This window comes from Mustela nivalis, assembly GCF_964662115.1.
Source record: "Mustela nivalis genome assembly, chromosome: 12".
Classification (NCBI taxonomy): Eukaryota; Metazoa; Chordata; class Mammalia; order Carnivora; family Mustelidae; genus Mustela; species Mustela nivalis.
Genome location: NC_139031.1, coordinates 84705023 through 84722349, shown reverse-complemented (window position 1 = coordinate 84722349; position 17327 = coordinate 84705023). Strand labels below are relative to the sequence as shown.

General features: G+C 35.9%; 1 protein-coding gene across 3 annotated transcripts in view; it reads right to left on the bottom strand.

Moving 5' to 3' along the window:
• KMT2E (lysine methyltransferase 2E (inactive)) overlaps nt 1-17327 on the bottom strand; it is a 95740-nt gene that overhangs the window by 77926 nt on the left and 487 nt on the right. The gene's annotated exons all lie outside the window — the stretch shown is intronic.

The following is a 17327-nucleotide window of genomic DNA, read 5'->3' as shown; positions in this document are numbered from 1 at the left end:
TAATATGCAAATTTAAGATGACTAATATACAAGTATAACTCAATTCCTTATACAAAACTATTTAAGTAAAGACCACCTATCTAACCAGTTAACTTTTAACTTGAATCCCCTTTAAACCACCACTTGGTTCCTAGAAACAATCTCACCAACCTACATTATAATCCTTTTGTAGCAAATGAAATTTCTAAGAAAATCTATATTCTTGTGCCAGGGTTAACGCTGGTCTTGAAAAATGGAACCTATAATATAAAATTCAATGTTCAGAAAGTGTATCTTCTGGTTCTGTGAAAGTCTCACAGTGTTTCACTGTATCATATTTAATACAATCCCATTACTACTAAACTCAATGTCAAAGTAGCAATGCTTCAGCTTTCACATTCTTTCACATTCACATTTTCACAATCATTCACATTCACACTTACTAATAATGGTTACTTATTCTCTCTAAGCCTTAGCACCTCATCTCTGAACAGGAATAATCACAGAACATGTATTTCTGAATTGTTTCAGACTGTGTGTGGCACTCAGTATTAGCTATCATGATCAGATAAAATTTCTAGGAACTAAATATTTAGTGAAAGTCCTTAAGAATGAGTACTGAAGAACAATTCTCAACTATTATACTTGCAAAAGTCAAGTCAACTATTAAGAATTTCTGACCAGCGTGCCTGGCTCAGTAAGAAGAGCATGCAATTCCTGATTTCAGGATTGTGGGTTTGAGCCCCACACTGGGTGCAGAGATAACTAATCAAATAAATAAATAAACCTGAAAAAAGGGTATTAAAGTATTAAGAAGAACAACCTTAAAAAAAAAAAAACATGAAGACAGAGAGTGAGCTGTAATGTGAACTATACACTCTGGTTGATAAGGATGTTTCACTGCTGGTTCATTGAATGTAACAAATGTACCATAATAATGAGGAACACTGACAATGAGCAAGGTTGTACTTGGGTCAGGAGGAGGCATGTGAGAAATCTACAGTTTCCTCTCAGTTTTGAAGTGAACCTAAACTTACTCTAAAAAATGAAGTCCATTAATTCTTAAAATACATGTATGAATACAATATTGTGAACTATTTGTCTGGCATTATAAAATGGGGTACCATTCTTTCTACTAGGGTTTCTGGAAAACTTCTGAACACTGGCACATTCCTCCTTCCCGACCCCAAAGCATGTATAAGCTAAAAAAATTAATTCATTACTATCAATTTTTTAATGCATGATGCTTGTTTGAGGAGTATTTCTTATCTCCCAAAGTGGTGGGGATCACTAAACTTCAGTATAAAATGTGGCCTTTTAAGGCAGCAATTCAGGGGGAACTAGGTGGCTTAGTCAGTTCAGCATCTGCCTTCCGCTCAGGTCATGATCCCAGGGTCCTGGGATTGAGCCTCACATCAGGCTCCCTACCCATGCTCTCTCTCTCTCATAAATAAGATTTTTTAAAAAATAAAATAAAAAGCAATTCAGTGACTGGTAAGAATTGACAAGTTAGACTGTCCCTAGATATGGATTTTTTTTAATTTTTATTTATTTATTTATTTATTTATTTGACAGAGAGAAATCACAAGTAGATGGAGAGGCAGGCAGAGAGAGAGAGGGGGAAGCAGGCTCCCTGCTGAGCAGAGAGCCCGACGCGGGACTCGATCCCAGGACCTGAGATCATGACCTGAGCCGAAGGCAGCGGCTTAACCCACTGAGCCACCCAGGCGCCCTGTCCCTAGATATAGAAATACAATTTGTTTCCCATACACACAAAACTGCTCTTAGAGTTTAGTCTATACTCACACCTGAGAATATAACAAAAGCTATTTCCTGCTGAAACAGTTATCTATTGCCACTTTCTACTTGCAATATGGCCCCACAACAACATATCTTAGAATTTACTGCTCACAATACAAGTACAGAAGAAAAAAATCTTCAAAGTTAAGAATAATCACCTTCCCAAATTCCTTAACCAACTGAGCCACCCAGGGATCCCTCTCTGCACTATTTCTTACAAATGCATGTAATTCTACATTACTTCAAAATTTAAAACTTAATTTTCTAAAATGACATTAAAATTGTGGCCTTCAAACTTTTTTTTGAGTACTGATAGAAACTTTTTTACAAATGACATTATACAGTGAAATCTAAGCATTTTTTAAAGTATTTATTTATTTATTTGACAGAGAGAGAGAGAGAGAGAGAGATCACAAGCAGACAGAGAGAGTGGGGGAAGCAGGCTCCCAGCTGAGCAGAGAGCCCAATGTGGGGCTGGATCCCAAGAACCTGAGATCATGACCTGAGCTGAAGGCAAAGGCTTAACCCACTGAGCCACCCAGGTGCCCCATGTGAAATCTAAGCATGTATTTTGATTCCAGAATGAAAAATAGCTTGAATCTCCTATGCTTTTCCCAGTGATTGCTAATGTCAACTTGAAGTACTATGTTAAGGAGGCCACAGCCAGATACAATAGCAGGAGGCCTCAAGTGATCAGTAATGTCTGTAAACAGGTACAACAGGCATTTGTACCTCACATTTGCTATGTCTGTGGTTAAAGAGGGTGGCAGGGGTATGATCCTGCCTATATGTCCTCGCACCCATCAGTTAAATTCCATGAAAAGCATATAAGCTTCCTGGAGAATAGCTCAAAAATCACTGGTTAAAAGAAAATACTTACTGACTCAACATATGACATGAAAAACTTATTTCACTGGTATACTCTACCTGCCCAAAGCAGAAAAGAAAAAATAAGCTTCTAAAAGTAGTGCTGGAGTCTACTGTATTAAAAAACTAACAAACAAAAACAACAAAAAAACTCTGCATTTAATCTTTCAGTCAACCTATACAGACTGTTAGGCTGGTTCATTCTTGCTTTTTCAGACTTTAAATAAGTATCCCACCATATAAGGGCATAATACTTAAAACAATTAAAGCTGGTAATAATTTTATTCCCTCATTCTTCATTCTACAGTAATAGTCCTTCATTTTTGTCCATCCCACCAACAAAAACCTTATTAAACCTTCAAGAGTTATGTAAATACTTACTACACTTCCTTGGAAGCATTCCCAATTTCCCAACTTAAGACTTTTCTGCTACAAAACTAGCACCTGGGTGGCTCAGGTTAAGCCTCCACCTTTGACTCAGGTCATATTCTCAGAGTCCCAGGATCCTGTCCTGCATTGTGCTCTCTGCTCGGCAGGGAGCCTGCTTCCTCCTCTCTCTCTCTGCCTGCCTCTCTGCCTACTTATGATCTCTGTCAAATAAATAAAATCTTAACAACAACAACAACAAAAAAAACTAGCTTTTAAGGTCTCTAGATCAACCTCCTGAGGGCTGTTTCCTTATCTATAAACAAAAATTTGGCCAGGCTACCTCAAAAAACTATCCCAGCTATAAAACCTGCTCCACCCTAATCTAACTTCCCAAAGAATGTTGTTATATTTTTTTAAGCCACTAGCATTTGACCCATTACTTGAAATAGCTATTAGATGCTTGGTTCTCAAAACTCTATCATCTACTTCACCCTTTACCAAGAACTAATATTTACATTTTAGCTATCAAAGCCCACGTCGTGGTAGTGAAGATACCACCTAAAATTATTCTGGATTAAATCATATTTTTCCTCACCCTAACACATTCAATCCCTTCCTCCCTCTTTTACATAAACAGGAACGTATCTCAAAACAAAGCAAAATACCTGTCAAAGAACATTATTGATTTCCTTCTGGAACATTTTTTTTGGTAATTCTTTCTCTTATTACTTTTTAAAATGTGGAGTCTCTCAAGGCTCAATCCTCCCTATTATTAATCTCCACCCACACTGGATTTCACCTTTCATTCCTCTGATTTCCTATTCCTAGCCATCTATAGGGTATGTATCTATTCAAACATCTGCCATCACTGCAAAAACCAAACACTCAAACTGAATCTCTTCCACACTTGGCATTCCATTTTTTGTTTGTACCCCACTCCCCTAGTTCTTTTTAATCCTTCTTTTTTCTAGTTTCCTGTTATACTTGCTCAACAAGCCTTTTGTGCCTCTTCAGTGTTCCAGATTCATTTTTCCTCAGTTTCCATGGCTCCCACCATCATCTTCACCATCTGAATAACTTCCAATAATCAACAACCCCTCCAGCTTGCCACCATTGACTTCTGAATACCTGGTCTCCAAACAATGGAAGAAATCTTGCTTATTCTTAAGCACTTTCCCAGAGTATAGGGTAACTATTCTATTAATTTAAAATGCAATAAAATCAACTAAAAGTTATCCATTTAACATATTTATGTTAACATGTTCTGTATACTGGTTTATGTGCTTGGGAATGAGCACTGAACAAAATTAAGTTGCCCTTAAGCCCCTTTTGATGAGCTAGGGCAATATAATATAATCAAAGGTATCTCAGAGGTAGTTTTAAGTAACTGCCTTTGATAACGATTTGTGTTTTCTCATAACTTAGTCAAAAATTAGTCCTTTATAAGGGTCAATAGAGAGCTGAGATTTTTTCAAATGATCTGAATTCAAATTCTTGATCAGTGGCCTTTTTTTCTTTTCTTTCTTTTTTTTTTTTTTTTTTTGAGAGAGAGGGAGTGAGCAAGCAGGTGCGGGGTAATGAGGAGGAATCTTAAGCTGGTTCTACACCAGTGCAGAGCCTGATGAGGAGCTCAATCTCACGACCCTGAGATCGTGACATGAGCTGGACTCAAGAGTTCAATGCTTAACCACCCAAGGACCCCTTATCAGTCACTCTTTAACTATGCTACTCCGAGTCTCTCTAAGTCTCTCATGAAAAATGGGTAAAATATCTACCTTGCAGAGTTGGTATGAATTTTAGCATCTTCCCTCTTAAGAATTAAAAGCATGAAGTTCCCATTACTCAATTTAATGATAATTTAATCAATCCCAATCACAAAACTGTGGATCACTGAAGACACTTAGTGAAAAACAGCATCTCTATTATTGTAAATATCTGAAAAGATCTTAAAATTCCACGTTTAAAATATTTGCTATAGAAATCTTAATTCTAAAAAAGAGTAATTTCTAAGTATCAACAAACTATAAAATCAGCAAGAGACTAGCAAAATGAATAAGAAAAAATACTTTCCATGTTTAAACCATTTATTTCTGCAAAATTTTCCCCAGTCTTTTTTTTTTTTTTAAGATTTTTTGATTTATTTATTTGACAGAGGGAGAGAGGTTACAAGTAGGCAGAGCAGCAGGCAGAGAAAGAGGGGGAAGCAGGTACCCTGCTGAGCAGAGAGCCTGATGCAGGGCTCTATCCTAGGACCCTGAGATCATGACCTGAGCAGAAGGCAGGGACTTAACCCACTGAGCCACCCAGGTGCCCCCCCCCAGTCTTTTTAATCCCAAGACTTACAGTATCCAATGATCAACTTCTTCTTCTGCATATATTAATATAAATAGAAAAACAAAATAAAAAACCCGGAAATGAAAAAAAAAAAACAACCCAGAAATCAAAGAACCAGTGCCTAAGAACTAGAGAGTTGAAGCTTAGAGAAAAAATGTCTACGCATCTCACAGGAATGAATTATGGAATTAGTAGATCTAAGCCTCCATCAAGAAAATTACTCAGAAATGCAAACTTTATTAACTTATGTCTTATTCAAGCTTTTAGAGTAGCCAGTCTTTTTTTTTTTTTTAAGGTTTTATTTATTTATATTTGACAGAGAGAGAGATCACAGGTAGGCAGAGAGGCTGGCAGAGAGAGAGGGGAAAACAGGCTCCCCACTGAGCAGAGAGCCCGATGCAGGACTTGATCCCAGGACCCTGAGACCAGGGCCTGACCTGAAAGCAGAGGCCCAACCCCAATGGCATCCTAGAGTAGCTAGTTTTGAACAGGCATATAATCACAGAGAAACTGTACAATAAAGGGTAAAATGAAGTGTCAGGAATGAACTTAGTAGATAAAAGTGTCATTATTGACAAGCATATTTGCTATAAGACAGGCTACATCCACTTTCACTTTCCAACTTAATTTTAAAGACTTGTCTTTACAAATAGAAAACATTATGTATATACATAGATAAAAAAATAATCAATATTTACTGAGCCAACTGGCCACCCTTATAAAAGTCATTGTACATGAAAAAACTGCTGTGCAAAGTTAGGGGCTGATACTTTCCTCCAAATCCTTAATGAACAATTTACCTCAGGATATAAGAGGCATAAAATTTAAACTCCCTGTAAGTAAGAGTTTATACCAGCAGAGACTCCTTTTATAAAAGGCTATACCAGCAGAGACACCTTTCAAATCTCCATTATCATTCTGGATTAAATTTAAATGATAAATAAAATATTCTCAAAGTAACTACACAATAAAAGAACTTTTGTCTTCTGGCACAATACTAAATCCCTAAGATCTCCCAGTTTTTACTTGGAATTCAAAAATCAAAAAATTACTACATTAGTGTGTAATTATTAGGTTTTGCTAACATACAGCAACCATGTTACAATGTATCAAAAAATTACAGGCTAAAATTTGCAACCACACAAACTGATCCCAGAGTTATTAGCCAACACAATCATCAGTTACTTCCCCTAGGAAATATGTGCAAGGTCAGCAAGCCAAAATTAGTAGCTACCATAACACTTTCAATTAGAGGGCGTTCAACTATTTGCCACTAAATGAATCTAGTTTACAATATTAACAGAAGAGTCCTAAAGAAATGAATGTAAATCTCACAAAAAGAAAGTAAATCTCACAAGATAATAAAGGTTACGGGATCTTGTCAGATCAGCACATCTATTCAATTCCATAGACATTTGAAATGTGTCATTTCATTTAGACAGAATTCTATAAACCCCAGTAGGACAAATCACAGATTCTGAAACAGCATTTTAATTATTTTTATTTGTGTGTATATGTGTGTGCTGCATGTGTGTTGTCTAGCAACGGGATACACTGAGGTAAATGGAATATAGAGGGGTAGATTCATTTCTTAAGGATGCTACAGCACATGATCATAAACAATTCTAGAGACCAAAGTCTGAAATCAAGATGTCAGCATGAAAGAGCATTTTAAGACTTCTAAGATACAACCCCCCTCAAAAATCTGGATTTATAAACAACAGGAACTCGAAATTTGTGAGTTCATCAGTTAATATGGAGACTCATTTAAAAATTATATATACCAGGGTGCCTGGGTGGCTCAGTGGGTTGGGCCTCTGCCTTCAGCTCGGGTCTTGATCTCAGGATCCTGCTCAGGGGGAGCTTGCTTCCCTCTCTCTCTCTGCCTGCCTCTCTGCCTGCTTGTGATCTCTGCCAAATAAAAGAATAAAATCTTTAAAAAAAAAGAAAAAAAAAGGAAATGTCTTCCTTTAAAAAAAAAAAATTACATATATCTTAAACACTGTATTTTTAATTTAAAATGGACCCTGAGATCATGACCTGAGTTGAAAGCAAGAGTGGACACCTAACCGACTGTGCCATGCAGGGATCCCTGGCACTAATATTTTTTAAGTGAAAGTTAAGGAATCCTCTACAATATCTATATAAAAGGCTTTGGGGAAAACACAATATACAAAAAAAATTTAAATAAATTATGTGTGTGTGTGTGTGTGTGTGTGTGTGTGTGTGTAAATATATACATATATAAAAGCTATAAACAGTGATCAGTACAGCACATGAAACAATGGGGATAGAATCAGAAACTCACTTTTTTTCCAGGAACAGCTACAATACAAACAGCTGGAGAACTAATGAAGAATTGTACACCTATTAACTCAATGAATTCTCAAAACGACTCTGTAAGATAGGCTCTATTTATTATCTCAATTTTGCAGATCAAGAAACTAAGGCACTAAAAGATAAGTAACTTGCCCAAGATCATAAGGCAATACAACCTTACGGTTCTAGTTTCTACTTTAAGTCCTAGGCAATACTGCCTCTAACGAAGTATTGTTGAGTCATATATAAGAATATATACTGCTTTCATAATCTTAAAAATTGGAGGGGATAATCAAGTCTTAGTATGTCACTCCCCAAAACAAATTTTTCAGCAGCTCTCCCATTAAGTCCATAATCTTCTGTCCTGGCATTCAAGGCTCATCAACCTTGATCACAATTTGTACTGCTAGAATTCTAATCCGAGACTCATCCAAATAACACGTAGGTTCTAGAAACCAACAGATAATCTTGAACTGGGATGTAAAGAAACACAAAACATAGTCTGTCACATGACACTGCACAAAGACTAGTATTCCTTCATTCAGATAATCTAAAAATTGGCTTCTCAAGAGGACAGTCAGCATGGTTTCCTGGAAAAGTTTAAATATCAAGAATTGTGACCTAAATTTTAATCCCTGATCAACCACTATCTAACTATATGAGCTAAGGAAAATCATTTAACCTCCCTGGTTTCTGTTCTACTTGCAAAATAAAAGGGAAGAGCTAGAACACTGTAAAAACTAGCTGAGGCTAGCAACTAAAATGCAAATTCAAGACTCCACTAGATGTGATTAAGTAGGTCTGGAATGGGGCCCAAGAATGTCTGCTTTAGTGAGCACCACGTAAATAATACATGTGGTCCCTGGACCACAGTGAAAAATATTTAAATAAAAATCTCAGAAATCAATTCTAACTCTAGTTTCTTAGCTTCAGTCAATAGGATGCTACTTTACATAACCAGCATGCGGGCTGTGGCCTAAAAGAAAATCCTCAGTTCATCATGAGATTTGTTTTGTACCTCTCACCCTGTACTTTTTTAAGACAATGGAATATGATTTAGTAGTGCTACAAACTGAACGTTCATCCTCTAAAAGACACAGATACAGTTGATTAAAATGAGTTTTAAATTAATTAAGCCCCTACAAAATGCTGATTCAAGTGTATCATCTCATTAATCCTATTTTGAAATATGTTCTTTATCAGGATATTTCAAGTTTTAGAGAATGTAATCTCCACTCTGTAAGTACCCACAAGTCTCAAAATTTTCTTCTCCCAATTTTCTCTGAAAATTTCCAAAGAAATTAGTAATTTTCATTCAGTATGTTACCCAGGGCCTAAATCAGTAAAATATTCAAATTACCACCCAATTTCACTACCAATATTTTATCATTAAGAAGAAATATGCCAAATTGATGAGTATCATTATAATGTAATTAAAGTCTGAATAAGTATTTTCCCTGTTTATTCTTTTCTTGTTCTAATGAACTTTTCCACAGTAAGTACTACATTTGTTCCAAAAAATCATACAGCACTTTGTTCTAAGAGTTACAGATGTTTGATGCTCTGCTATATTAAATGTACCATCTCACCAACCCTTTTTAAAAGAGCAAACTTGGGCACCCGGATGGCTCAGTGGGTTAAAGGCCTCTGCCTTCAGCTCAGGTCATGATCCCAAAGTCCTTCGATAGAGTCCCTCGTTGGGCTCTCTGCTCAGTGGGGAGCCTGCTTCCTTCCCTTCCTCTCTCTCTGCCTGCCTCTCTGCCTACTTGTGATCTCTGTCTGTCAAATAAATAATAAACAGAATCTTAAAAAAAAACTTGCACATATATGTTAACATATATGTTTGTATGTTAAAATATATATTTTAACATGTATGTTTAACATGTGTTTTTAAAACTTATCTCAATAATTTCAGAAAAAAAAATTTCAAAAGAATTACTTCAAAGATTTTTTTTTTTAAATGGAGAAAGGGGAATAACACCATAATTAAAATATATATTTTCAGGGGCACTTGGGTGGCTCAGTTGTTAAGCATCTACCTTTGGCTCAGGTCATGATCCTAGGATCTTGGGATCAAGCCCCACATTGGGCTCCCTGTTCAACGGGAGGCCTGCTTCTCTCCCCCCCCCCCCACCACCCCATTTGTGTTCCCTCTCTCGCTGTGTCTCTGTCAAATAAGAAAAATTTAAAAATACATATATGTATATATTTTTAGCATTGTCTCAGATATCAAAATGCGGGTGTTAGCAGCAAATCATAAACCTAAACAACTCTAACTCAAGGCTCATTTAGTAATAATTCTAAAAACTAAATGAGTAATTAGAACACTATAATTAAAAAAATAATTTAACAACCTATGTACTTATTTTCTGTATTCTGAATTTCAAATTAGGACAGCATTCAGTAAGCTATTTTAAATCCCATTTGTGTAGAAATGACACTGACACTATCCAAATTATCTACACTTTCCTTCCTTAAAGTAGTTTTTAATCTGTGTGATTTCAAAAACGATTCATCTGTCTCACAGAAAGACCAGAAGAAAAAAGAAAACTCCCACAATTCCAATTACCCAGACACAAATCATTGCTAAAAACTTTGGTGTGTTTGCAGCCACATGGTAAAAACTTATTCTGGCAAGAATCACCAATAGACACTGAATCTAGGAAAGTCTGATAGGGAACAGAATATTTACACAACCTCAAAATACCTTCCCACAAATTACTTAATAATGGCAAAAAGAGAAACAGTAACTATACAATGGAGAAACTACACCACGCCTTAACCAAGCAATTAAAATGAACTACTGATAAGGGGCAAATATTTTAAATGCATCCAGATGATTAAACAAAACAAAAAACCCATATATTGCTTATCTAGTACTCCAGAAAAAAATCCAAAATCTGAATCTAATCATGAAGAAACCTTAGGTAAACCCAACTGAGGGACACTGCTTTAATGACTAGCCTGCCAATATCATGAAAGACTAAGAGACCTGAAAACTAAACACAATCTGTGATACTGAATTGGCAACCGAACCAGAAAAAAAGTGCTAATAAAGGACATAACTGGGAACCAATGAAAATGGAATATGGACAAGAGTCTAAATGAAAAGTATTACATCAATGCTAAATTTCCTAAATTTAACCACTCTGCTTACTTAAGACACTTGATCTTAGGAAATGCATACTTAAGTATAAGACAGCATCATATATGCAATCTACTCTCAAATAGTTAAGAATTTCTTTTCACATCAACAGAGAAAATAATAAAGTAAATAAGACAAAATGTTAAAAATGAGGGGATTTGAGTAAAGGGCTTAAGGCAAGTTTTGTTACTACTCATGTAACTCCTGTAAGCCTGAAATTATTTAAAAATAAAAAAACAAAAACAGAAAAAATATTGGTGTTTTGGCAGTATTCCTTAGCATATGTGTATATAATTATATACAATATTTGTATTTTTTAAAATTAAAAAATGGAATCATCCATTTGACACTATTTAGTTTCAGAGGCCCTCCGAAGTACACATGAACATCCAGGGGAAAAAAGCAATTGCTTTACGATGAATTAAGTGTCCTTCTCTTGCTCTCCACCCAAGCAAACTCCCCCACACCATAAATACCCATTCTACCACAATCTCCTTAACCAGTCACAGCTAATTAAAGGGATCAAGATGGAGAACAGTGGTTCACTGACACCTTGCCAATTCCTGTGAGGTCTAACTGTACTTTCTTCAAAAAAGTTCTCCAAGATTTCCCTACAGTTCTATAACAAATCTTTTACTTAAGCTAGCTGGAGCTGATTTCTGTACCTTGCATCCAAACAAACTCTAAAACAGCAGGCTTTTGAGAAATAGAAATAATCTTTTGTCTGTGCTTGAAAAAGATGGTTTTGCTGGGGGCTTAATGGTAAGATATAACAGGGCTGTGTCAATTCAGCCAATTATGCAGCTTCATTTAAAGAGAAGCAGCAGAAAAGCAAATAATTCAAAAGGAACAATCTTACTTTCTCAAGAAGAGCTACTATGTATCAGACCAACCCCAGAACCTCATCAATATATGGCTAATGAAGCAGTCTCAACCTTTCAGTCAATCACGTATCATTAAAGAGAAAATGGGTTTTCAAATTCCTGAAACCTGTCTTTCTTCAAACAACATACAAAAACAAGAGGAATTTTTTTCAGTTAGTCTTTAAGTAAAAATTATGTTATAAATACCTTTTGAAAACAAAAGTCAAAATAGATTTAAACACTAAAAATTTTTCTGGTCTTAGGGGCGCTTGGCTGGCTGAGTGGGTTAAGACTGCCTCCGGCTCAGGTCATGTTCTCAGGGTCCTGGGACAGAGTCCTGCATGGGGCTCTCTGCTCAGCAAGGGAGCCTGCTCCCCCCACCCCCCACTGCTTGCTGCTCTGCCTACTTGTGATCGCTCTCTCTGTCAAATAAATAAAAATTTTAAAAAAATTTCTGGTAGTAGATAAAATGTTAGCTAACCTAATTCTGTGAACCTGAAATTTAAAATTATCTTATGAATACCACAAACCAAAACTATCTCAATCCCACTGTTCCATTAGTTAACTTTATTGCTATAGGCTCAGACCTTAAATGCTGTAACAAAGTTAGCTATAACACAGGTGTGATTACTCAATGTTCTTTCTCAATTATACACTTCAGGATGAAGATGTTTTTTCCTTCAGATTAACTCTAAATTAAGCAAACATCTAAGAGTTGCTAGAAAATTCTCTCTTCTCCAACTGTACAACTCAAATAAAGAAAGTTGCACAAATAATTTCCTCAGGTCCTGTCTTAATTAAACCCAGATTTCACACTTAGGACAATTTTAAAATGCAAAAACAAATATTTTAACTAGAAATAATGGACAAGTAATCGATTATTTACTCAATGAATTACTATATTATAGATTACTTATGTGTGGAAAGCCATAGTATCTTGTTTTGATGGCATAACTCAACACATCAAAAAAACTGACTGAGCTGTTGCACTGAAAAGTCCAAGATCCCAAACAACTTAAATAGTTCTTATAAATAATCAAATCAGATTTTCCAGTAAAGCTGGAAAATTCACCTAACAATACAAAAATGGCTTTCGTAAACTACCTAAAAACAGAATTTTATTTATGAGCTGTCTGTAGGGAAGAATGACCTGATGTCATATTAAGGGAAAATATTTATCAAGTGAAATTTAAGACCCAACTATTTTCTTGACTCTGACTTAAGTAAAAAAGCATCCTTGTTACTAATGGTTAATAAAAACTTCTTATATTCTTAAGCACACAAATAACATCTAATTAAATTAGCTTTAGTCACCATCTGATTTTTAATGTAGCACTTAGCATGAGTGCTCAAAATTAACAACAACAACAAATCTTTTGGTTAATTCCTACCTCTCTCTTTAGTTAGGAATTAATTTAATTGCAATAGCAAGATTTTTAGTTAAATACTGTTACTTCAAATCTGATGTGCTAAAAAACTATTTTCAACCATAAATATTCCTCTTCCATATTAAATAAGAATTTAATACATATTATCCATTTAATATTTTTTTAAAAAGGCTCTTCCCAACACTTGTATGTTACAAAAGACAGTAAAAAAGAAACAGTAAGCTACTCCAATTTAAATTCAGCCTAAAAACTAACATTTATACAGCAACATCTAAAATAGTATCCTTGTTTTTTTGCCAGTCAACACAAAAGAATAATTTTACCATAAAGTAAAAATAATTCTATAGCTAACATTAAAAATTCTCCCTGAATACAAGTATTAAACATTTATCCTAACATATCACAAGAAACAGTCCCTGATTACCCAGAATATTTGAGATGTGTCTGCTTAAATGAAAGCTTTAAATGCAACAAATAATTGAGCACCTACTCTCTACTGTGAATCAATCCTTTGGAAATGAAAGCTAATTATACACTATGAAAATATTTTAAAAAATAAACAGCATCTTTTACAAAAATTCCACACTGATACTTCTTTAGCACCTTTTGACAGTTCTTCCAAGTCTTTTTCATTTTCTCCATTTTAAACACTCAATGATAGCACACATTTAAGTCCCAGTACTAACTTCCAGAAAAGCGGATCTGTTAGGATTTATGTAACACACTTTAAAAAAATCCCTATAGGTGTAAGGCTTTGATGCATGAAAATGGGTACATTATTCTTAGAAATAAGAAACCAATTTTAAAAGTTAGACTTTCACTAAGACCACTAAGGTATGTGTTAAAAGAAGAATTTGTCCTAAATTATTAATTGGCTTTTATCCTCACTTCCTCATTTTAGATCCAAGAAGTCCTAGAGCTTACTGTGGTATACATGGTAAAAATTCTCTGGCTGGAAGCTCTAAGACAGACAAGCCAAAATTGTGAGAGTTATCAGAGATCTAAAGAGTTGAAGGGAAATGGAGGAGCCCTGTAAAGGTTCTAAACTTAAATTGAGATCAAAGGGATCCTATAACATACACTGACAACAAAAGGGAAGTACGATCAAAATATAGTCTCTAAAAATAAATTTGCTCTCCAATTACGTTATAATTTTTCACAAATCCACTTAAACAGATAAACACCTAATCCCTCAAAACTCTTAACAAAAGACCATTTGACTAGTCTCCCCCCTTACCCAGACCTACTGTATCAAAACTCACCAAGAAAAAACCTTGCCTAACCTTTTAATAAATCTGCCTCTACAATTCTAATTTAAAACACAGTCAATGGGGTATACATTAACAAAAGCCAAACATTTATAACCATGTTATTTATAAATTAACCATTTAAAATAAAGTACAATATCCTTCAAATATATATCAAAACAAGCAAAAACAAAAACAAAAACAAAAACAAAAAAAACCAAAGGCAATGAAGCAGCCCAGTATGAGGAAAGCAATAGCGTGAAGGCAGCTTTTCTCATAATTTCTAACTTGGTATTGTTTATCTGAAGCCAAGTAGGTCCAAATGCTCTGTGTCTAGACCTGATCAAGGTCACTATCAAGAAAAAACAATGGGTGTAGACAGTGTTCCCTCCCCTGGCTACATAAACCAAATTTCCCTAAGAGTATGCTGATTTCCTACATTAAATAGTAAGTTAAAGTACCAACCTTCTGGACCACAGATCTTAACCACACACTCTATGAAACAAACGCACAATCTTTACATTAAAGTTACGACCTAGACTTACATGATCACCCAGAGCATAATAAAAATGTGTATTGACCAGAAACCCCTACACAAACTCCAACTATCCACTAATATTTCATTTTACAATACATTTCAAAGATTCTAAGTAAGGTTATGTGCTCAGTCTTCCATGATGAAACTCTCTAAGCCAGTTATTTCTAAGATTATTTTGTAGAACAAAAAGTAAACTAGCTCAATTGTGAACTTCATGATTCTCTTGTTCCATTGTAAATATCAGAGCAGAATTTACAGTGGAATAAAAGAATCATTAAAGGGTGTATACTCCCCAACCTTTTTAAGAACTACTGGATTGAAAGGCACTCATCTTTCAGTTATTCCATATCAGACTGGTCATTAAACACCATTAATGGCCCCACTGAAAACTCACTGCTAAGTTGAAGCCAAAAACATCAACCTCCCACTACAGAGGTGAATTTTAATCATTCCCACTTTTTCAAATACTGATAAATGGCACCATTTAATTTTCTGTCTCAATCTAGTAGATTCTGAAATTAGAATAAAATGGATTCAAGACCCTATATTATGGTATGGCTTTCATTTCAAGTCATTAAAACAGACTAAGTTCCACATCCCAAAATAGGTAAATGGGCATGGCAAGGGTGGCTCCAAGAACTAAAGCCTTACTTTTCTGCTTACATAATTACAATAATATGCTATAAAACAATTTTAAAAGATAGCAAACTGTGCAGCTGCACTTCATGAAATACAGATAACTTGGAAAATTCTTAAGGAATGCTGAAATACGTGAGAAAAATGGATGCAAAATAGAATAATGAGAAGAACAAGCATCTCCACACCCAGCGAAGTAACAGGTTTAGGCTTGTTTGTACAGCTCCCTAAAAATTAATCTGAAAGAGTACAAAAACCAAAATTCACAAAATTGGTCAAGAAGTGGATGGGAAACATTTCACTTTAAATTAAAACATGTAGTCCCACAAAATGTTACACTTACACACTTATTAAACATTTTAACTTACTTTAGTACAGAGAATAAAAAACACTTGCACTAAACCGAGCAAGAAACTATTCCTTGTCCCAAGTATTTTTTTTTTTTAATGTTTAAGAGTACCTACCCTCACTACTTGAATTTCTAAGGCTACCTGAGTGTTTTAATTTTTTTTTTCGAAAGTGGTGTCATTTTATTTGCCTCTCAAGAAAAACAATAAAATTAATCAACTAAAACACAGCACTATAATTTGCAGTAAAATCAACACATTTTTGTAAACTATCTGGGGAAGAAAAGAAGCACAGTCTTTTCATGTAAACATAATAAGCCCGTAATATGCTGCAGACAAACGCACTGCATGGGGTGTGGAGGACCCGAGCTGATTAGATTACCACAACATCAGCCTGGGGCCGCCATTTTTAGAATCTGTAAAGGACAAAAGAGGGAAATTTCACTTTTTACTTCCCATCTCGGAAAATAAAGGAAAAAACGGGGCTATCTTCCAGTTAGGTATTGATGTCTCCAGCCTAGAGTTGAATGCACCTCACTTAATTCTCTCCAAGGTCTCCAGAACTCCAACACCTTACGTTATTCACATCTCTAAAAGGAGGGGAAATAGGCACCAAAAAAACCAAACCAAACCAAAACAAAACCCGGGGTTTACCCCAAAGCGAACTCTAGCGATTTCTCTTTGACTTTAAATTGTATCATTCTTAAGAGTCTAGCAAGAACGGATCTATCTCTACGGAACTGAGGCCAGTGGAAGAGAGCACTCCGGATTGTTTTTTCTCTCCCCCCTCCCCCGTTTAGCACAGTGAACCGTTTGTTTCTCTTCTCTATCTGCTGCCACAGTGTTTGTGCCAATCCCTTTGGTCAAAATAAGCTTTTCTGAAATGTGCCATATTGTGGATTCTAAGCCTGCGGTACAGTAAAGGACCGCGATAATGCAAGAAGAGTGGGGGAGGAGACTGAGAAGGCTGGGTACTGGGGTGACCACCTCAGGGGCGGGTTTACCCTCTCCTGGAGAGGATGAGGAGCTGTCTCGTTCCCCCACAAAGGAAGATAGAGACCCAGAACGTCCTCTTAACCCCCTTCGTATTTACTAGGTAATTGCACCAGAGAATACCAGGCAATTAATGGAAGAAGAAGAAAATGGGGCCTATACGGTTTTTCAGCACCTGAACAAGATGCGGTCGAGGAAAGGGAGACTGGCAGCTCCTGGGACCACTTCGACACAAACCCTACTAACAGTCACAAGCCTCCCTCCTCACCCAAGCGGCCTTAACCCGCTGCCAATGAGGAGTGCGCCCCCTCCCTAACTCCCACTCTCAAGGGGGTTTAACTGCCAGTTTCCCCTTTCCCCAACCCTAAAACCCGCCATAATGCTCCCTTTCTAGGGACAGGGAAGAGAAAGGATAAATTCTATTCAAACAAGCAGCGTCTTCTTCCAGCCCAGACACCTGAGAGTCAACGTCGACTCCCCCCAACCCCCTCCCAAAAGGATA